The sequence below is a fragment of the Myxine glutinosa genome, chromosome 13 (assembly GCF_964187855.1).
Source record: "Myxine glutinosa chromosome 13, kmMyxGlut1.1, whole genome shotgun sequence".
Lineage (NCBI taxonomy): Eukaryota > Metazoa > Chordata > Myxini > Myxiniformes > Myxinidae > Myxine > Myxine glutinosa.
The window spans coordinates 50,192,417-50,215,777 of NC_136273.1; the positions used below are offsets into that span (position 1 = coordinate 50,192,417).

Below are 23,361 nucleotides of genomic sequence, written 5' to 3' on the forward strand. Positions count from 1 at the left end.
TGTTACAGAGGGTGTAACGGGAGAGTGTGCGCGAGAAAGGTGTGTGACGGACAGGTGCATGAGGAAAGAGTGCGCTGTCAGAAGTAAGGAAGAGTGTCCACCTGTGGTGAGTGTTACAGAGGGTGTAACGGGAGAGTGTGCGCGAGAAAGGTGTGTGACGGACAGGTGCATGGGGAAAGAGTGTGCTGTCAAGAGTAAGGGTGAGTGCGTTGTCACGAGTGGAGGTGAAAGTAGTGAGAGTGACATGGAGCGTGAGTTAGTTGTGACAGGTGAGCGAGGATGTACACCTGGGATGGAAGGATGCACACCTGGAATGGTAGAGCGTGAGTGGGAATGCACGCTGGAGTTGGTGGTGAGGCACGTGGTTGGGTGTGCGAATGAGAGCACACCTGTGATTGTCACAGAGGAGGTGACCGAGGAGGGGGCGCGAAGAGGTGTATTGGTGAGGTGTGCGAGCGACGAATGTGTGCCAAAGTGTTCGGTGGTCAGGTGTGTGACCAAGGCTGTGAGTGGAATGAGTGTACCTGGGTGTGTAAGGAAAGGTACGAGGAGCATGGGCACGGCTGGATGTGTGAGCAAGGAACGGGCTGCGGGGTGTAAGCGTCCAGGTGAAGCATCGACGTTACACGGGTTAGAGGTTAGAGCGACTTTTAGCCGAAGCAGGCCCTCGGTGCGTGCCGGGCCTCGCTTTGAACGGCCGCGTCCGTGCTCCACTAGGCGGAGCTGGCAGCCCGATAGAAAGGGTCGTCATGGCGACCACTTTTTGGTGAGACGTGCCGGCAGGTCGAGATCGGGACATTGGATGGCTCCACGCCGAGGTGATGCGTGGGATCTCGGCCCGGGTAAGCCCCCGTCCCTGCACCGAGTGCCGGACGCATCCAGCCGCTGGCACAAAACAACCAGCATCCATTGCTTGGCTTTACAAAGCCGGGCTTTGGACAGGAATTGGCGCACCGAGAGGCAGTAGTGAGTAGACTGGGTGATGAGGTTAGTGTTTTGGCCCCGAAATTAGAAAAAGGCGAAATTTGATGATTGGCAAAGGATTGGCAGAGTGATGATTGGTAATGGTACAGTGATTGGCAGATGATTGGCAAATTTTTGATTTGTTGAAATTTGATGTGCAAAATTGGTAGTGAGAGACCCCCGATGTGGTGGGATGGCAAATCCACCATCCTTCCCATGAGTGGGGGCAAAGGAGCACTAGATTATGGGGTGTATGGCAGTGAAAACTAGCCCGGGTGGGTTAGGATATGGTGTGTAGGGATCTAGCGAAGATTGACATTAGGTAACGTTAAGATTAGTTAGTGACTGATACCTGTAGTGGGGACGCAGGTAGATTAGTGTGGATTATAATGACGAGGGAGCGCAATAGTTAAAGGGACGACTGGGAAGCGCAAGTTTCAGAAGGGAGTAGTTAGCTGAGATGATGCCGTGTGTGTGAGAATTGAACAGGTGTGATTGCACAGGTGTGCAACTGGACAGGTGTGTGGAGCAGTGTATGAGTAGTGAGTGTTGTGGATCAGCGCGAATGCGCTTGGGGAGAGAAGGGTGCAGGTGGCACCAGGTGGGAGAGCACAGGTGTGCAAGTACAGGTGTGTGGAGAGAGTTGGAGTAAGTGGTACGGAGTGGTGTGCATGGTGCGAAGGTGTGGATGGGGGAAGAGTAGACCCCTTTCACGAGTACCCGGGGCGGGTAGTGTAAGTGTTAGGTAGAGGGTGCAGGTAAATTGTGGTTGGATATTGGCATTTGTGGTGCGGTTGCAGAATGGTGTTGTGAATGGGTGCATTAGTGTTGTGGAAATGGCTGGGCGTGTAGCCTGTTAGTGTGTGTAGTTGGTTGGGCACTCCACCACTGTGAGGATGTCGGCCAGGTGAGGCCGCAGGTGGGCTCTGGGAGCCGGTAGAGTTGTGGATGGGGCCCGAGGATCCGGAGGACGGACCCGGGTAGCCCAGTGCCAGAGAGGGCACCGAGTGGGGAGAGAGCCAGAGGGCCTTCCCCTGGTAGTTAGGTTAGGGTAAGGAGCAGGTAAGCTCGGAGGCAACTGCAGTGGTGGAGGGGTGCAGGTGGGTAGACCCACTGGGAGAGGTACACGCCACAGCCCAGAAATTGTACGAGGGCACCGGGAGATGAATCGGGGGAGTGAGACCCCAAATTGAAGAGCACCACAGTTTGGCCAATGGGAATTGGTTTTTAGAACCCATAGTGTAAGAGGGCCAATGGTTTGGCCGGAGAGAGACCCCGGGTAGTGTAAATTTGTTAAAGTCATTTAGGAGATAGTTAGGATTGATGAACCTGTCGCACCATACGCAGCCACTTACCTGTGGTGATGATGATGACTCCACACCTGTGTTTTCTTTGTTTTGTTGCAGGAGATGAATCGCTGTGTGGATTTGTGAGACGCATCACGACGTGGATGAGACATTGGGGTGATTCCATCTCTCCCTCCCTAGGAGGGACTGATGTTGAATTGGTAATGGCAAATTATGATGTTGAGTTGGAGATGGCAAATTTTGATGAGAGTTGAAAATGGCAAATTTGATTGGTTAGGAGGGAGAGAAGACGAATTTGGTTTATGGGAGGAACGGGGAAGACAGTAGGGATGTTTGTTGATTTGTAAAGTAGATGTTTATGGGTAGTGTTGTGTTTTGTGGATACAGTAAGGGGTAAGGGAGGGGCCATGTAGGTTACCTGGTGGGGGGGGGGGGCGTACGATAGGAACGTACCTGTCTCACCTGGTTCCCATGTGCCCCCAGTGTGCATTACCTTATATTGCGTGCACTTTTGCGCCCTTACCACCTTACTCACTTGTTTCTTCTTTTGTCTCCCACCTCCGAGGATCTGGCTTTGGGGTAGAGAGAGAGGAGAGAGAGGTGCTGGCTACGCAGTTGTGGGCCTGCACTTTCGCTGTTGGCTGCCTGGATCGATACACCATATGGACCGCAATGTTTGTGGCCACCCACAATGGACCGCAGCTCTTTTGCGGCCAAGCACCACCCGGGGATGGACCTATGGGTCAACGTGGCACCTATGCCATACAGGTGAACCACTAATAATTAACACCACTGAAGGCCACAAGAAGAGCAAGAGACACCTGCAGGGTTAGGGGTTGTTGAAGTTATTTTTATTCCAATGAACAATGGTGACTGCACCGATTGGTGGTGGGGTGGTGCTTTCGATGCTGGGACAGGGTGCTCTGCACGTTATTAAAGGCCGTCGGCCACAGAGCACTCGTGGGTTGGTGTATCGATGTTGGCAAGCGCGCTCTCTCTATGCATAACATCTGCATGTGTTCCTCCAAAAACAGGTCCTGGATCGTAGTGTAAATAGCAGCGTAGTCTTGTAAATAATGCTCCCTACCGGCTGTATGTTTAGTTTGAGAATTCTTTCCGGATTCGGTTATCCTGTGGGTGTGTTTCTGTGAGGAGAAGGGTGCAACGTCGCAGGGGGACATATTTACTCATTTGTGAATATCTGTAAAACTGTCGCACTCAGGGTAGAGTTAATAGTAGAGGGAACTACATTGCGTGCCACACTAAAGTAGGTAAAAATTTATCGGGTCGGGACGCCCCGAGGGTAGAGAAGGGTGCAATGTTGCGAATATGGAATTTGGCCTCCATATCCGCTTGTAAATATTCCCCTATTTTCTCCGATACTCCCCAACTCTCCCTTACCCCATTCCCTAGTCCCATTGTCTGTAAACAACACCCATTAGAGCCGATCTTCCCCTTCATCCCCCCATTAAATGTCGTGCCCAGGTCCCCCGCACCACACGTAGACAATTATAGGACATCTTGCTAGTTATTCTTAATCTATGTCAGTTAAGGACTTGTTTCCATTAATTATGACTCTTCGTTGCACCAGAATGTGATTATATGGCACCTGTTAGGAAGTTTAGGACCTCCCCATACCTCTCCGCATCTCTTCCCCATGAAGAAGCGCCAACTACAACAACAACAACAAAAGAGGGGGGCGGCGCGGTGACGGCATGGGGAGTGGGCGTCCTCCTTCCGGCTCGGTTAGCCACCATTGACCACGCGCTCCACGGGGTTACCACGAAGGGGCTCCCTGTCGGCCCCTCGTCAAGGGCGGAGCCGGTAACCCCCGCACCCAATGAGAAGCCATGGGCCGATGCCATCTGGGGCGGCGCTAACGAGCCGAGGGCGTGTCACTCCCCGCCGGAGATATACGCGGCCCCGCGCCGGACGTGAAGAGAGATGCGCCCCGAGCTTGGAAGGAAAAGACGCCACCCTCCCGAGCGCTGAGCGACCTCCCCAGCTTGAGACCAAAGTCGCGACCCACAAGCGCTGTGATACCTTCACGCATCTCTGGACACCACCGTACGTGATTCTGTCCCTGAGCCAGGTGCACCTGAGCCATCGCGACCTGCCTCCCCTTTTCATCAACCCCCGTGTGAGTCAGCATTTTGTCCCGTGTGTCTGTCGTCTGTCCGGGGATAATATAAGAGTGTGTCTAAGTGCCTGTCTTCCTGTAATATACCTCTAGCCCCTGTAATCTAACCTTTTTCCGTACGAATATACTTGAGAATCGAAACCCTGGTGTCGTATTGTGTCATTATAACCCAGCCGGGTGTCTTCTCTTTCCTATTGAGCCAGCGTAGCGCGATTAGTCAACATTCGGGCACAATCGGGTAACTTGTACGGATACGGCGGCCATCCCGCTCGGCCCACCATACCATCAAAGTCGTATCTGTAACAATATGTATATATGTATATATGTATATATATATATATATATGTATATATGTATATATATATATATATATGTATATATATATATATATATATATATATATATATATATCATACATATATATACATACATATATACAGTATATATAAAAATATCTCGCGCTTTATATTTCACCTGTATGCAGCATACAAGTTGGCAGGATGGCCTGGACTGGAGGTACGCACACTTGACTCTAAACTGTCCAGCCTGGGTTTGAATCCCGACCCAGCTATAACCTGTCATGTCGGTGTTTCACAGGCAGGGTGATTCATCAATGTGTGTACCGCTAAACTGGGCGCCCCGTTTGCGTCCCATTAGTTGTTGGATGTTAAGGATCTCACCGTGTCTTCCACAAAGAGAAGGCGAGCTATCGCCGGCACTCTGAACAAGTTGTGGCCTGGCATGCTCTTCTCCTCTGCCGTTATATACGTCCTCCTCGGCATCTTTTTCCAGAAGAGCCCTGTCTTGTCACAGTTGAAGATTTGCTGGAGGATGTATCCTTCGGCTTCTATCAGTTCGGCAAAAGTTATAATAAAATCTTCAGCTGCCTTCACATCCGAGCTTGCTGCCTCACCATGCCTGACGACGGAGTGAATGCCGGTCCTCTTCTTAAAATTATCAAACCATCCCCGACTGGCTTTGAATGACTCTTCCGATGCCTCGTCCGTTGATGTTCCCGCCGTCTGCTGCACCAAATCCCCGTAAATGTCTCGTGCCTTCTCACAGATGATGCTCTCGGTCACGGTATCTCCTGCGAGCTGCTTCTCCGTCAACCACACAAACAACAACTTCTCCATTTCTTCATGGACAGAGGTCCGGAGCTTTGAAATAATCGTAACGCCTTTGGCTGGCGTTATAGCCTTTATCGACTCCTGCTTCAAAATCGTACATATCGTAGAAGTACTACGATCGTACTGCCTCGCCAAGTCGACAACACGCACACCTCGCTCATGTTTTTCGACGATTGCGTGTTTTATATCCAAGCACATCATCCTCTTCTTCTTCTCAGCAATGCCCTTGGCACTCAATTTCTTAGGACCCATGGTTAAAACTAAGAAATTTTCCAAAATAACCAAAATGCGAAAACAAAGCAGCAGCGATATACGGAAGAGATGCTTGCACGGCAAGATAACCACGTGACCGGAACGCTCGTTGGGCCACCTAGTGGCGGGTGGCGTAAGCTCGTAACTCAGATCTCGGCTCGCATCACAAAGCAAAAAACCGCCCGAGCGACGGCTCGTATCTCGGAAAACTCGTAAGTTGGTGCACTCGTAAGTCAAGGTTTCACTGTATATATATAAAATGGATTTTATATATATATATATATATATTGTTGCGGTTTTGAGAACCCCTCACTTGTAAATACTTGTAAATAATAACTCTTGTAAATATCCCAGCATGTAATGAGGTCGCACCCATAGTTAGTCCATATGCAACACGTAGGACACCATAGGACTTTCAGTTATTTCCTTAGTATGTGTCTAGTTAAGGCTGTGTTCCAAACAGTTGCATCTGCGTTGCATTAATTAAATAAGATAGGCCCCATTCCGTCCATTTTGCCAGTCTCTCTCTCCAAATTGGGTTACGCGCCTCTGCTCGCCCAGCAGCGTTCGCTGCCTCACTCCAAATGCCATTACGCACGCGGTCAAGCTTGGAGAAGAACGAGGCGTGGCCTTGTCAACGAGCCATCAGGGGCTGAGCCGGTGAGCCCTCGCTATCCAACCAGGGCTGAGGTGAGCTCACTGGTTGACGTGTCTCTATGAAGCGCGCATTGATTTCAAAGCGCGTTATATAAGCGCAAGTGCGAGGACTGCTTTCAGACAACTGCGCAGGGGACCGTTGCTATTGAGAGAACAGCACGGAGACGGCGGATGATAAAAACTGCAGACTGCGTGAGCGATGGCATTCTAATAAGAACTGCGCAGGGAACCCTTGTGTGATATGAACTGCCGTTTGATACGGACCGTGATTGATCGAGAGAGAGGGAGCGTTTGGTACGCTATACGTACGCGGCATTCCAGCCTCTCGCATATGTAAGGTCTGGTCACGCGCCAATGACACGCGAAGCTGCCTGCTGTTCTTCGCCTGCGGACCTGGAGCCTGGACGGATCCCATCGCCTGGACCATCTGCCTGGACCTTCCTCCCCTACCACTACCATCCCGTGTGAGTCTGTCTGTTTGTCCGGGGTTGTAAGTAAGACTGTATGGATAAGATTGCCCTGTGTCCTTTTGCTCTTCTTCTTCTGTATATTACTTTCGTTTCCTCTTTTGGTTTGTTAATAAATGTACCTTGTTCTTTCTTGGTTTTTCCCTAATCCGATCGCCTCCGTCTTTTCTTCCAATGGAGTACCTGTAGCACGATTTCGGAACCGCTATAATCGGGTTTAGTGTTTGTTAACGGCCCGAGTCGCCGCTCGCTTCGCTCGGCGTATCCATTAACACTGCAGCTCGGGTGGGAGTTATCTCCTCGCTTACGGCCGGTGGTAGTACTTAGGTAATAAGACTAATTGGGCTTACAACCCTACTTACTACCGATCGGAAGTGACGTCATAGCTTCCAGGATTGGGGGATGGCCAGCTTAAAAGACAAGGGGATTAACCCCCCCTTGGTAGGGGGGGGCGCCGACCCCCAAATCCACAACAATATATTTAAAATGGATTTTATATATATATATTTAAAATGGATTTTTTTATATATATTTAAAATGGATTTTATATATATATATATTGTTACGGATCTCCGACGTCGGCTCTCCCCTTACCAAGGGGGGGTTAATCCCCGTGTCCTTTTATCTGGCCGACGCGAGTCCTGGAAGTTATAACATCCTTCCCGGCACGGCGTTAGGTAGGGTTTGTTAGGCCTAGGGATTCGCTACTACCTAAGTACTAACGCCGACCGGGAACGAAGGAATAACTCCCGCTCGAATCACGGATATGGATGGAGAATGCCGAGCGGAAAGCAAACCGCGACCCGGGCTGTTAACAAATGACTAGACCCGATTATAGCGGTTGCGATCGTGCCACGCTTACCCAATTAGAAAAAAGACTGATGCGATCGGATGGAGAGGAAACCAGGAGAATAGGAAGAACAGATTGGTTTATTACAAATGTACAAGAAGAAAATGAGGAAACGAAAGAATGTACAAGAAAGAAAGAGGAAGGAAAAAGCACACAGGGCACCCTTAAACAGTCTTATCTTATTCCCTGGACAAACGGGCCCATCTCACGTACACAGACACTCACACGGGGATTGCAGATGGTAGGGTCGAAGGTCCCCAGCGCGTCCAGGCTCCAGTCCGGCTCCGGTCCAGGCGATGGAAAACCCGGCAGGCAGCTCTTCACAGTGTAACGCGAACGGACAATTATATCACGGGGGGAAGGCTGGTATCCTGGCGGCGTACTTAATATTTGCACGACTCGCGCCAAACGCCCCCTCTCCAATGTCCTGTACGTAAGCACCAATTGTGCAAGTCCTGTCCTCTCCGCACCGTCCTAAGGTCGACCTTCACACAGTCCTCCAAATCGCAGCAGTCCTGGACAGTCTTCTTAAATGTGCGCTCTCCCAATAAGTCCTTTCAACACCAATCTTTCACTCGAGTCCTCTTAGCGCAAGCTTCTTCGGTAAGTCCTGTCAAAAGGGCTTTGCGCTCGCGCTTTTATAATCCAGCCAGCGATCGCTCCGCAAGCCCAAAAGCCACGCCTATCAGGTGATGTCACTCCAGCCCTGGTTGGCTGGTTATTGCTTACCGGCCCCGCCCTGATGGTGGGTTGACGTGGCCACACCTCCATTCTTGTGCTCTGCCCCCCCTTTCCCGGGCCTCACCTCGTGGCTTATGGCAGCGTTTGGGCGGAAGCCCAGCGAGGTTGCGAACGCTGCTGGCAGAGGCGCGTAACAAATTGGGAGGGCCATGGGGCACAGACAGGAGGGCGCGTAATGGCGTCGCTTGGAGGGAGGCTGCAAAATGGACGGAAGGAACGAAAGGGGGCCTATTCTTATTTGATTGACGCAACGCAGATTCAACTATTGGGAATTGCCTTATCTATACACATACTAAGGAATAACTGAAGTCCTATGGTGACCTATGTGTTGCTTGTGGCCTATCTATGGGGTGCTACCTTTAACCTTTATTGATGTGATATTTACAAACAAGTGTGGGTTCTCAAAACCGCAACACTGCACCCCTCCTTTTGCCAGGCTCGGCCCGAGCCGAAACATCAGGACTATCTTTCAACAATTAGTGTGACACTTAGGTGTGGTTACCCTCTACTTTTAACCTACTACCCTGAGTGCGACAGTTTTAACACTAGATATGTCCCCCCTGCTGCATTGTGTCCTACCTAACTGACACACGCCCACAATTAACCGAATTACGGAATGGTTTTCAAACTAAACATTAAAGCCGGTGGAGAGCATGTTATTTACAAGACTACTATTAATTATTTACACGACAACCCAGGACCTGTCTTTTGTGGGGAAAAAAAGAAGAGAATTTGATAAGAGGAAATGCCAATCGCAATGCACTGCACCGATACACCATACACCCATATGCACCTAAATAATAAAATGGACCCTAATAAAAAACATGCACAAAAAGCACCAGCAATGAAAATGCACAAAAACATTTCAAAAATTAATAAATGATGACGTCTTGTGCTTCGCTGCTGGGCCGATGTATCTTGGCTGTCTTCTTGCTTGCTGTTCTTTAATTAATAAAAAGGGCACAAACCGCGTCCGCTTTTTTTATTTATGGCCAGCAGGGCAAACTCAGGTGGTCCGACTGCTGGGCATTGATGCCACTTAAAACAGTGGTCCGCAAGCCAGATACTGCTGGCAGCAATGGTCTGTCCCAGCAAAGGTGCCAGGCCACAGAACATGTGATCCAAAGGTGCCACGCCACAGAACGTGTGGTCCAAAGGTGCCAGGCCACAGAACGTGTGGTCCATATGGTGTATCAGTGCAGGCAGCGGGCAGGCAGCAAGGGTGCAGGCAGAAAGAGTGCAGCCGCACAATTCAGGGCACCTGCACACTCCCCTCACACAAAAGACCATGGTCCATGAGTGGGGAAGGCAGACAAAGCAGAGGTTAGCGGGGGCAAGGGCGCAAGGGTACACATCAAAACAAGGCAAAGCGACATGAAGGGCGCGGGAGAGCGAGCTGAGAAAGCTCGTCCCTACTCGTACATCACCCCCCACGTCAGCCTACACTACCCTTGCCCTTCCCCGTATTTACACAATTTACACATTTACCAATTCGTCTCTACCCGTCGTGTCTCCCATATCTCCCCTAATGCCAAATCCGTTACCAATCCCTCCCAAGAAGGAAGGGATGGAATCACCAACAATGTCTCACCCACGTCAAGATGCGTCTTTCATTCCAAATCGTTCACAAAACCTGGTGTGGAGTCCTGTCACCTCGGTGAGTGGATACGGATGGTGCGAAGAGATTTTCTCCTAACTATCTTCTAAATGACATTAACACAGTTAACCTACCCGGGGTCTTGCCCTGCCAAACCATTGGCCATCTTTACTCGATGTGGTTCTAAAAACCAATTCCCATTGACCATCCCTGTGGTGCCTCCCAATTTGGGGTCTCACACCCCCGTTTTTCTCTACTGTGCCCTCGCACAATTTCGGAGCTGGGTCGTGTGGCTCTCCTAGCAGGTCCTACTTACCTGCGCACCTCCACCACTGAACGTCGCCACCCGAGCTTGCCTAGCTCCTCACACCCTAACCTGGGGAAGGCCCTCCCTGGCACTTACCCCCTCTATGCCCCCTCTGGCATTGGGCTACCCGGGTCCTCGTTCTCGGATCCTTGGGCCCCGCTGAACACTACTGGACTCTACCTGGCTCCCAGAGCCCACCTGCGGCCTCACCTGGCCGACAGACTACCAGTGGCGGAGTGCTCATCTAACCATACTTACTAACAGGCTCACACACCCAGCCATTCGACTTCACCTATGCCCCCAACAAAACACTACTTTCCACTACCTGCACCACAGGTGTTAATATCCAACAAATTTATCTACTCCCTCTACCTATCTTTAAACTACCCTCCCCGGGTATTCGTGAAGGGGTCCATCCTCCCCCCATTCACTCCTTCACACCATACACTCCACACTACTCATTCCACACGACTCACTCCACACCATTTATTCCATATCACCAAGCTCTCTTGCATACTCTTGTGCTCTCACCATTCATCCACTTGCACCCCTTGCAAGTCAATGCACTTAATACACAATTACACACATCCTCAATGCTCCACTCATACACTTTCACACACACACACACACACATCCTTCTCCTGCATTGCCTCATTTCACCAGCACTACCAAGAACTTCCATACGCAATTCCTCATTTCCGCCTAAACCTCAAGCTCATACACACAGCACCATCCAGCTATCTACTCCCTGCTAATACTAGTGATTCCCGTCATCCCTTATACTAAGCACTGCCTCATCATTACCATCCATCTAATCTCTCTATGTCCCCACTACTTGTACAATGTCACTACTTAAATCTCAAGTCTCCTAAAGTCATCTCTCGGTCCCTAACGATTATCCTAACCCTCCCTGGCTAGTTCTCACCGCCAAACCCCATAAGTCTATAGCTCCTTTGCCCCAAGTGAGGAGGGATGGTAGAGCTACCATCCCTCTACATCACTATCGCCATCACTACTACTATCAAATGTCCACTGACTACGAGCCTCTCGTGCGGGAATACATTTTCACAGCTCGGCTTCGAAAAACCGAGCCATGCGTGCGGATGGGCAGTCTCCTGTAGGTTGGGTCCGTCCGGCATTTTCGATTCTGGGGAGGAGGCATACTCGGACCGAGGTTCCAAGGTCCATCCCGGCGCGGAGACTTTCGGTCTCCGGCCCGATGACCCAACCTCCGCCGGTCGGAACACCGCCCCCGATAGGGGGCGAAGGTCCGACCTGGCCTTTCTCCCCTCAAACAGTGCCGATCGCCGCTACGACGCGGCACCGACCATACAGGGCGGAGCCCGGCCCGAATCGTGCATGGCACTCCATACAAGAGCGCCGCGGCAACGATCCCCGCCGGCCCCCGCAGCACACAAAGAACACCACACCCCGAGAGCTTGCGTCGGCTATACGTCGGCCTAAGCGCTGCCCCGGTCAGCGTCGATGCTCGAGTCGCATTCTCACATCCACACGCGACTCTTCCCATACTCGCAAAACGCGGCGCTCTAGCGCCGCCCATACACTCCACACATTTTGTCACCACACTCTCTCGTGCACACCACCCAGGCACACACACACTCCATCACCACACACTCCTCTGTTACGCACCTTTCTTCCACGCACTCCTCTCGTGCACTCTCCCCCGTTACGTACTCCGTAACCACCACGGGTGTGCATTTTTGCATCCATCCACTCAGAGCGCACCTATCCACGGGTGTGCAATCTCCTGTCGCACACCCAATCACATGCTCTGGTGTGCACTCCTGCACACGCTCCTCATCCATCCCAGGTGTGCATTCTCACACACTCTCTCCATCCATCTCACACTCTGTGTCACACTCACTCTCACACATACACTCCATCGTGCATTCTCCCTCGCTCTCTGTTTCATACTTGCGCTCCGGCGCCGTTCGCACATGCGCGCCATTTCCATTCACACAGCGCACCACGGACCTTCCACAAGCACCCGGGTGACGCCGGGATCCCAAGCGTGCGAAGAATCCTTTCGCGCCAAACCTTTTTGCGCCATATCCAGCCCGGCTTACCTTTGGGATCCTCCTCTGCACACGCAGCTGCAAACTTTCATTGGAATTAGGCAGCACGACATCATGATGTGAACACAGACTTTGTACAATTTCCATCTCTTCCTCCCGCGATTGGTTTTCTAAGTCTGCCGTCTTTTCAAACCCAATTTCCACTATAATTTCTTTGATTTCAATTTATTTTTCCTCATTCAGCTCAGTAGCCTGGTGTTGGGCTAGCGGCTAGGGTGCCAGCTTAGGATCCTAGGATCCTGGGTTCGAATCCCGGTCGATCGCTGAATTAACGCCAGGGGGGTTGACTCAGCCTGTCATCCTTCCGAGGTCGGAAAATTGAGTACCAGTTCACTGGTAATTCCCTGCTTGTCGTAAAAAGGCGACAAAAAGGGTTGGCGGCAGGAAGGGCATCCGGCCGTAAAACATTGCTTCAAGAAGGGGACCAAAAAACAACAACAACCACGGTCCCCGAAAAAGGCCAACCCCCGCCTGCGGGGGAAAATGGCCTCTAAAGGTGGTTTTTTTTTTTGTTTGTTTTTTTAAATTCAGCTCGATGACCGCTGGTGCTAATAAAATAAAATTTCCTAATTCTGCGGTCGTCGGCTTTTCTATACCCCGAGTCGCGATTTCTATCCCGGTCCCACCCGGCTGTGCTTTGCTCCAACTCGCTTTCCCCGCACTTCTCAAGCCGCGCTACCCCGTCGCATACCGTTGTGCCTTTCCCGCTCGACCCGCGGTCTCTGTCCTTCCCCAATGCTTTTATTTCATACCTGGCTTCCTCCCTCGCTAACCCCTCCTTTATTTCTCGGGCTTGGTCACCCACGTCCTTCAATTGGCCCCCTAATTTGCTTTCTAATCCCCCCAATTTGCCTTCTAATCCCCCCAATTTGCTTTCTACCCCCCCCCCCCCCCCAATTTGACTTCCCATTTGCTTACTATCGGCCCTCATTTCTCCCATCTTCTTACTCAATCCCCCAATTTGGTTTCCCACATCATTTCTCAATCCCCCAATTTGGTTTTCCAATTGCTCCCCCATTCTATTTTCCATTTGCTTACTATTCTTTGCCATCTCCATTTGTATGGTTGCCTGTAGCTGCGCAATGAGGGCCTGCATATCCATCCCTCCCGCTTGCGCAGCGGGCACGGCCCTCGTCGCCATGTGCGAGGCGCCGCCATTTTGTGCGACTGCAACCCCCACTGCCGCACCCTCTTCAATTTCCTCCATTCCTCCCAATTGTCCCACTTCTTCCCGGGGGTCCTTGGTTAACTCTAATTCCTCTTCATCTACCCCCACCGGCATCCGATCGCCTTGGCTATCCATGGCACGATTCAAAATTTAGGTGTTAAATAAAATTTCGGCTGCTCATACTTTTGACCAAATTGTCCAAAAGATAGAAAATTTGGTTCGGGTTCCAAATCCCACTCCCAGGCACCAATTGTTACGGCCAATATGCACAATTGGTGTCCAAAATTTTGTCTACTAAATTAGGTCCCGGGTTCCAAATCCCACTCCTGACACCAATTGTTACGGATCTCCCACTTCGGCTCTCCCCTTACCAAGGGGGGGTTAATCCCCGTGTCCTTTTATCTGGCCGACGCGAATTCTGGAAGTTATAACATCCTTCCCGGCGCGGCGTTAGGTAGGGTTTGTTAGGCCTAGGGATTCGCTACTACCTAAGTACTAACGCCGACCGGGAATGAGGGAATAACTCACGCTCGAATCACGGATATGGATGGAAAATACCGAGCGGATAGCAATCCGCGACCCGAGCTGTTAACAAATGACTAGACCCGATTATAGCGGTTGCGATCGTGCCACGCTTACCCAATTAGAGAAAAGACTGATGCGATCGGATGGAGAGGAAACCAGGAGAATAGGAAGAACAGATTGGTTTATTACAAATGTACAAGAAGAAGAAGAGGAAACGAAAGAATGTACAAGAAAGAAAGAGGAAGGAAAAAGCACACAGGGCAGCCTTAAACAGTCTTATCTTATTCCCTGGACAAACGGGCCCGTCTCACGTACACAGACACTCACACGGGGATTGCAGATGGTAGGTGTTACGTGGTCCTCCCGGTGACTACCTGGTCTCGGTGACCCCCGGACCGTGAGAGGAACTCCGCCAGAAAGATTTATTATGTACTAGGGCATGCCCGTACTATATCTATATCTAAAATTATATCCCCCCCCTCTATTTACATGAAATGGTTTGGTCCAAAGCGAACGGCTTGCGAGTGGTGACAATCCCCCCCCCTCTATTTACATGCAATGGTTTGGTCCAAAGCGAACGGCTTCCGGAGTTTGGTAAAGAAATCGCCATCGCGTGCACAAACGCGCAGGAAAGCGAATGAATCGCAAATTCGTTTTTATTAGTTGTAAAACATAGTTTAACGCCAACATAGTTTGCAAACGTGAAATAAATGAATACGCTCTCAAATGTGCCATCCGAGGCAGAGTGTGCCCGCCACGTTCGGCACACGCGATCGTTCGCTGCTCTCTGATTGGTTGAATCGTTTTTTGGACATAGCTCGGTAAGTAATTGTCCGATTAATATGAAACCTTGAAAAGGCACATCCTCGGGTCCCCAGCAATATACCTGGCAAGTTAAAAGTATATCGGACCCGTGGTTGTCGAGAAACAGCGGTCACAGACAAACGTACAGACAGACAGACAGAGATTACTGGAATTATAGATAGATGCGCTTTCGTGACGCAATCAATATGAATTCCAACCAAGAAAAAAACCCCACACCAAGGATCCGGAATAATCAATGATATATTCCCCGAGCAATTAACCATCAACAATCAGCAATCAATAGTACAAAGATGTAAACTCATCTACATTAACTCTAAGATGGCCATCTTATACATTCCTCACGTGAGCCCCACTCCCGACTCCCTCCGTGGTCAATGTCTCTCACAATGTCTCCGTACACCTGTAGTTCGATCTCCGCACGTGGGCGGTTGAACGGACCCTTCCTGACGTGCTTTCACCGGGCACGTCCCGTACCGGGAACAACGGCTGCAGCGCGCACCTCCTGGCCAAGCAAAGCGGGTAATGTAAAGCAGGCAAAGCAACACGCGGCTTGCCCAGCGCGCGCAGCCCAAGGTGCGACCCGTACGCGGCCTTGTAGACGGCGAGGCGAACTGTGCCAGCTGCTTGGTTCCGTGCACGAACCCACCGTGACTTGACGTGTCAAAGGGTAGTTACACGTCCCGGTAACTCCTCTCGCCAGACGGGCTTTGAAACGCCGATTCTCTTACGTTGCTCAATCGATACCGCTCGCGTCCGAGCTTGGCGAGGAAGAAGAAGAATCGTCGCGTCTCCAGGACCTCGTGTCTTTTCTTCTTCCGTTTCCGGTCTCCTTTTCCTCAGAAGGGCTCCTGACCCTTTAATCACAACAACCTTTAATCGACTACACATTGATAAGCAAAGACCTGAATAGTAATTCACATACATTCACATAAATATGTACCACTCCCCCCCTTCAAGAAAGAAAGTTTGAACCCAGCGAAAACTTTCTTTGCCGGCCAACTTGGATAAACAAACCAGATAACTCACCCCCTCCCAACTCATCAGTTCCCCCCGGGCACAGTCATCACTTAAAAATAAAGCAACAAAATTTCACACAATCCCCAAGATTAATTCCCTCTGGACCAAGCGTCAACCACTTCTAGTTTCTCTTGAATGACGGTTAAGGGGTGGTGACCAAAGCCCCCAAATTTAAACCTCTCTATAGCACTTTTTCGGGAGGCTCAGTGGAGTATTCCCTACATGGACGCCTTAAGGAATGTGGAGTTCACGGTTAGTCCGTGCAGGAAAGTTCACTACCTGGACGCCTTTAAGAACGTGGCGTTCACGGTTAGTCCGTGTAGGAGCCCCAGCTCGGCGGCTCCCCCGTATATAATGCTTCAACTTCTCCAGACTCCTAACCGTTACGGTGGGACCCCTTGTCCCAGCCGTTACCTGACTGGCGGTCTCCTTCTCGGCCAGTGCTCTGACATTCATTCTTTCGGGAGGTGCCATAACTCTGGGAGCCTCCATAGTAATATCGGCTGCTGCCAACCCCAAAACTCCTGCCAAGTGGTCCTCTTCTGTAGACCTCTCGACGCCTACGAAATGCCTTCCCTACTGTTATGGTCCGACCCTCCAAATCCTTACCATTCCAATTCTTCTCTGCCTCTCTGGCGTCTCTTGTGCTTGCAAACGTGACAAAGCCTTGACCGTTGCGTTTCCCTGTCTTTTACCACCCGCACTTCCACCAGCGGCCCATATCTGTTGAAGACAGAGGTCAGAACTTCTTCCTCTGTGTTGAAGTTCAGTCCCCCTACAAATAACTTGGAACTTTTGTCGCCATCCCGAGCTGGTGGGGTGTTATTTTCCCTGCTGTGCTCTTTACCAACCCTCGGGTTACCATAAATTTGCCCCCCGACCAAATCATTTCCGATAATCACAGATACTCCCTCTACAGGAAGCGTGGCTTGTAAACCGACGGTGACCGGTCCTGACACCAAATCGGATTCCAAATGGATGACATGAAGTGGGGCACTAACACAGCCACCGATCCCTTGTAACCGAACACTATCACCAGTTGCGGTACTCTTTGACAATGGCAAGATGCCTTCAAGCATTAAGGATTGATGGGCTCCTGTGTCCCTCAAAACCCTAACCGGTCTTGGGTTAGTCAAGTCTCCCTTGAGTGAGACCAACCCCTCATAAATAAATGGTTGGTAACTCTTCTGTGGGCGATTTCTTACGTTTGCCATCGCATTCGGAGTTGTACTAGTCGGACTCCGCTCTGGGTGTTCCCTTTTCATGAGGTAACAACTGGACATCAAGTGTCCAGGTTTCTTGCAAAAAGCGCAAGTAGGCCCGGAGGAAAAACTCGTGGTCTGCCTTGGGCCCCCCGAAAAATAAGTTTGTCTTGGGCCTGCAGCCCTCTGATTTCGAACAGGTGGGGTATCCGCGTTGTCCCCATAATCCTCTCGAGGCCGCCGCCATGTATTGTCGTTCTCCGCACCTGCTGTTCCCCACCTCCCCTGCGGAGATCTAGGCGAGGAGTTAGGTTTGTGGACCCCTATCCGGTGTGTTAAGGCATAATCATCTGCCAGGGTGGCTGCGTCCCACAACTTCGGTACTTTCTTTTCCTGCAGGTACACTTTGATGTCCTCGTGGACACACTGTTGAAATTCCTCCACCAGCATCAGGTCACGCAATGCTTCGAAGTCGTTCCCGACTCCTTTTGACTCACACCACCAATCAAACATATTTTCTTTCACTCTGGCAAACTCCACATGGGTCTCACTCTCCCTCTTCCTGGCATTCCTGAATTTTTGCCGGTAAGCTTCCGGAACCAACTCATAGGCTTTGAGGATGTGCTTCTTCAATACCTCATAATCTGCACATTGGTCCATTGGTAGCGCCGAATAAATCTCTTGAGCTTTTCCCACCAGCACACTTTGCACTAGTATGGTCCAGGCCTCCTCTGGCCAGTTTAACTGTCGAGCCACTTTCTCAAAGTGTGGAAAAAATTTAGCGACTTCCTTTTCACTGAAGGGTGGAACCAGCCTCACATGTCTGCCCACATCCCAGGTGTTCTGGCTAGGTGTCGACCCCGTCAGCAAGGGTGGTACCTCTCCCCGTTCTCTCATTAACTCCAGCTCCTTGAATTTAATTTCTTGCTGAAGCTCCATGTCACGTTCCTTTAATTCCCTTTCCGCTTTTCTCTCCTCTGCTTCGAGGTCCCTTGCAGCTCTCCTCTCCTCTGCTTTTCTCCCTTCTAACCTTTCCTGGAGTTCTCGTTCCACTCTCCTTTCCTCTGCTTGTTTCTCTTCTCTCCTCTCTTCTGCTTTCCTTTCTTCTTCTGCTCTTTCCTTTTCTGCTTTCCTTTCTTCTTCTGCTAACCTTTCCTGGAGTTCTCGTTCCACTCTCCTTTCCTCTGCTTGTTTCTCTTCTCTCCTCTCTTCTGCTTTCCTTTCTTCTTCTGCTCTTTCCTTTTCTGCTTTCCTTTCTTCTTCTGCTCTTTCCTTTTCTGCTTTCCTTTCTTCTTCTTTAATCCGTTCCTGGCTCCGTAATTGCAACTCCAGTTTCCGGAGCTCAACGTCTTCTGGTTCTTCGGGTAGCCACTGCCAGGCTAACTCGTCCCATCTATCTATAATTCCAGTAATCTCTGTCTGTACGTTTGTTTGTCTGTGACCGCTGTTTCTCGACAACCACGGGTCCGATATACTTTTAACTTGCCAGGTATATTGCTGGGGACCCGAGGATGTGCCTTTTCAAGGTTTCATATTAATCGGACAATTACTTACCGAGCTATGTCCAAAAAACGATTCAACCAATCAGAGAGCAGCGAACGATCGCGTGTGCCGAACGTGGCGGGCACACTCTGCCTCGGATGGCACATTTGAGAGCGTATTCATTTATTTCACGTTTGCAAACTATGTTGGCGTTAAACTATGTTTTACAACTAATAAAAACGAATTTGCGATTCATTCGCTTTCCTGCGCGTTTGTGCACGCGATGGCGATTTCTTTACCAAACTCCGGAAGCCGTTCGCTTTGGACCAAACCATTGCATGTAAATAGAGGGGGGGGATTGTCACCACTCGCAAGCCGTTCGCTTTGGACCAAACCATTTCATGTAAATAGAGGGGGGGGATATAATTTTAGATATAGATATAGTACGGGCATGCCCTAGTGTTCCTAATCCCACCATAGACTGTATCACCGTGGTCTGCAACTCTGCCTTCCTCAAATTAGTTCGGACCTCCAAGTTAAAATGTTTGGCCAATTTCAAGAGGTCCGCTTTTAGTAACGCTCGGAACAGTGCCTCACTAGGTGTTACCGCAAAGTTCTGTCCAAACAAACGCCATGGTGACTATCGTTAACACCTGTTAACCTTCACCCAAGACTTTACCACAATTTCTCAAAAATTTACCAATTAATAATTAACTAATAAATTTTAATTAATAAAAACTATTATTTTATTATGTTATACAATTTTAAATCCCGGACGTAGACCCAATTGCGAATCCGCAAATCGTAATTTGGACGAGCCCCTAATTCTGTTACGTGGTCCTCCCGGTGACTACCTGGTCTCGGTGACCCCCGGACCGTGAGAGGAACTCCGCCAGAAAGATTTATTATGTATGCGCTTTCGTGACGCAATCAATATGAATTCCAACCAAGAAAAAAACCCCACACCAAGGATCCGGAATAATCAATGATATATTCCCCGAGCAATTAACCATCAACAATCAGCAATCAATAGTACAAAGATGTAAACTCATCTACATTAACTCTAAGATGGCCATCTTATACATTCCTCACGTGAGCCCCACTCCCGACTCCCTCCGTGGTCAATGTCTCTCACAATGTCTCCGTACTCCTGTAGTTCGATCTCCGCACGTGGGCGGTTGAACGGACCCTTCCTGACGTGCTTTCACCGGGCACGTCCCGTACCGGGAACAACGGCTGCAGCGCGCACCTCCTGGCCAAGCAAAGCGGGTAATGTAAAGCAGGCAAAGCAACACGCGGCTTGCCCAGCGCGCGCGGCCCAAGGTGCGACCCGTACGCGGCCTTGTAGACGGCGAGGCGAACTGTGCCAGCTGCTTGGTTCCGTGCACGAACCCACCGTGACTTGACGTGTCAAAGGGTAGTTACACGTCCCGGTAACTCCTCTCGCCAGACGGGCTTTGAAACGCCGATTCTCTTACGTTGCTCAATCGATACCACTCGCGTCCGAGCTTGGCGAGGAAGAAGAAGAATCGTCGCGTCTCCAGGACCTCGTGTCTTTTCTGCTTCCGTTTCCGGTCTCCTTTTCCTCAGAAGGGCTCCTGACCCTTTAATCACAACAACCTTTAATCGACTACACATTGATAAGCAAAGACCTGAATAGTAATTCACATACATTCACATAAATATGTAACAGTAGGGTCGAAGGTCACCAGCGCGTCCAGACTCAAGTCCGGCTCCGGTCCAGGCGATGGAGAACCCGGCAGGCAGCTCTTCACAGTGTAACGCGAACGGACAATTATATCATGGGGGGAAGGCTGGTATCCTGGCGGCGTACTTAATATTTGCATGACTCGCGCCAAACGCCCCCTCTCCAATGTCCTGTACGCAAGTGCCAATTGTGCAAGTCCTGCCCTCTCCACACCGTCCTAAGGTCGACCTTCACACAGTCCTCCAAATCGCAGCAGTCCTGGACAGTCCTCTTAAATGTGCGCTCTCCCAATAAGTTATTTCAACACCAATCTTTCACTCGAGTCCTCTTAGCGCAAGCTTCCTCAGTAAGTCCTGTCAAAAGGGCTTTGCGCTCGCGCTTTTTTAATCCAGCCAGTGATCGCTCCGCAAGCCCAAAAGCCACGCCTATCAGGCGATGTCACTCCAGCTCTGGTCGGCTGGTTATGGCTTACCGGCCCCGCCCTGATGGTGGGTTGACGTGGCCACACCTCCATTCTTGTGCTCCGCCCCACCCCCTCCCCCGTCCCCCCCTTTTTCCGGGCCTCACCTCGTGGCTTATGGCGGCGTTTGGGCGGAAGCCCAGCGAGGTTGCGAACGCTGCTGGCAGAGGCGCGTAACAAATTGGGAGGGCCATGGGGCACAGACAGGAGGGCGCATAATGGCGTCGCTTGGAGGGAGGCTGCAAAATGGACGGAAGGAACGAAAGGGGGCCTATTCTTATTTGATTGACGCAACGCAGATTCAACTATTGGGAATTGCCTTATCTAAACACATACTAATGAAATAACTGTTGTCCTATGGTGACATACGTGTTGCTTGTGGCCTATCTATGGGGTGCTACCTTTAACCTTTAATGATGTGATATTTACAAACAAGTGTGGGTTCTCAAAACCGCAACAATATATTTATATATCCAGACACACACACACACACACACACACACACACACACACACACACACACACACACACACACACACACACACACACATGATCTTGGGTTCCCTACATCATGAGCCATAGGTTCACATGGGTACACAAAACAGGTCATCCCAAATTGCTGCTACAATTGACAATCCATTTTTGAAATGCACATTCTATAACACTGGTTGGAATATTTTGATTGCTAAAGGTTCTGTCAAGAGTTCTGTCATGCTACCAGTTCTACCTGCATCCAATCTTTACCAAATCCTTATAAGATCAACAGCAGCATATATTTAACACCTACGCACAGAGCCACGGGTTATGTTCCCACTCTAAACGCAGCATTATCCCAGACATCACTTAAAACAAATAGATGTTTTCACAAATTGATTTTAAAATTGCAGCTTTGCAGCACTTTTAGTAAAACGGAGATGTTTGCTGCTGCTGTGTGTGTATATAATACTGTACTACATATATTTTCAGTTTAACTACATCCATTGGATAGGCACTGTGATCATTAATTGTGGTAAAATTTAATTGTTATTTTTTATGCAGGATTGTCTTTTTTAACATTGTATTTCATTCTTAGCTTGCTTAGTCTTTTGATGTTGAACTTCAGAACTTCAGAACTGAGCCCTGGAATGTCACCTGAATGGCATAACACACATTTTATATCCTGAATAATAGAAGACAGTTCTGTCTATTTATATACAGAAGGATCTCAGGCAAAATGCAAGCCTTTGTTACTTATACCACCAAAGGTGGATGGAGGTTACGTTTCCTGGGGACTACAGGTCACATTTTTTGATTATCTTAACAAAATTAACCACCTGGTAGAGGTAGTGACAAGTTGGAAGCCTTTTGTTTCTGAGGTCGGTCGGTCAAAACGTCAAGGTCACATAAATGATATTTTCATCCAATTAATTAAATTAATATATCTATATTATAAAAGGAGCCGTGTCTGTCTGTCTGTCTGTCTGTCTGTTTGCTTGTTTGTCGTGTTATAACTTGAGACCGGATTAACGGATTTCAATAAATCCAACTACGGTGGATTTGAGTAACTCCCGCGAGTGTTTGTGATCCAAAAAATTTTTTTTTTTTTTTATGGGTACATGGACACTCGTGTCAAAACTGCAAATGCCAAGTTGGTTATCCCTGCACGGAGAGCAGGATCTCCCAGGAATCCTTTTTTTTTCTTCCCCCATAGATGAACCATTTTTTTTTACAGCATTTTACAGACCTTTTATTGACCTTGGGGGATTACAGACCTTGGGGGAACCCCCCCAAGGTCATTTTACAGACCAACCAACCATTTTACAGAATTACAGCAAAGATTGGTATTTCCGTCAGCGAAGCGATGGGTCTTATATTCCAGTATATATAAAATAGGAAGATATTAAATAGATTGGTATTTGGTAGACCTGTTGGTCAACCCGGTAGTCCCGGTAGTCGGTAGTCCCGGTAGACCGGGACTTTGGTAGTCCCGGTAGTCGGTAGTCCCGGTAGACCGGGACTTTGGTAGACCCGGTAGTCCATTTTACCATCAGATATGCAAATACAGTCACCCGGTAGTCCATTTTACCATCAGATATGTGGACTTAGCTTCAAGACGGTCGATCTTTAATTTTCGACAAGCTTTTGACCAACAGGTCTTCTTCTTAGTCTACAAGAACACATAATAATTTTGACGATTATATCGGATGTTTCAACTCATTCAATCCACCTCAACTCAATCAAATCATTCACTGTAACTCACTCACTTCATTTTTTTCATAAACATCCTTTTTACCTTTATATATGTTGTTAACAAATGAGGCAGTGTATTTAGATAAAAATAAACAGTATATGAATATGTGTTTATATATGTACGCGTGTACACATTGTAAAGTAAACTGCAACTGTAACGTAAGCTCGCTTTCATTGAACTCAAGGAGGGCGAGTAAGCGTTAGCGATATCTCTTCTTTTTGTATGTATTTTATTCAT

General features: G+C 49.4%; 1 protein-coding gene across 4 annotated transcripts in view; it reads left to right on the forward strand.

Annotated features, from left to right (window-relative positions):
• LOC137438919 (arf-GAP with SH3 domain, ANK repeat and PH domain-containing protein 1) overlaps nucleotides 1-23,361 on the forward strand; it is a 201,654-nt gene that overhangs the window by 38,291 nt on the left and 140,002 nt on the right. The window lies entirely within an intron of this gene.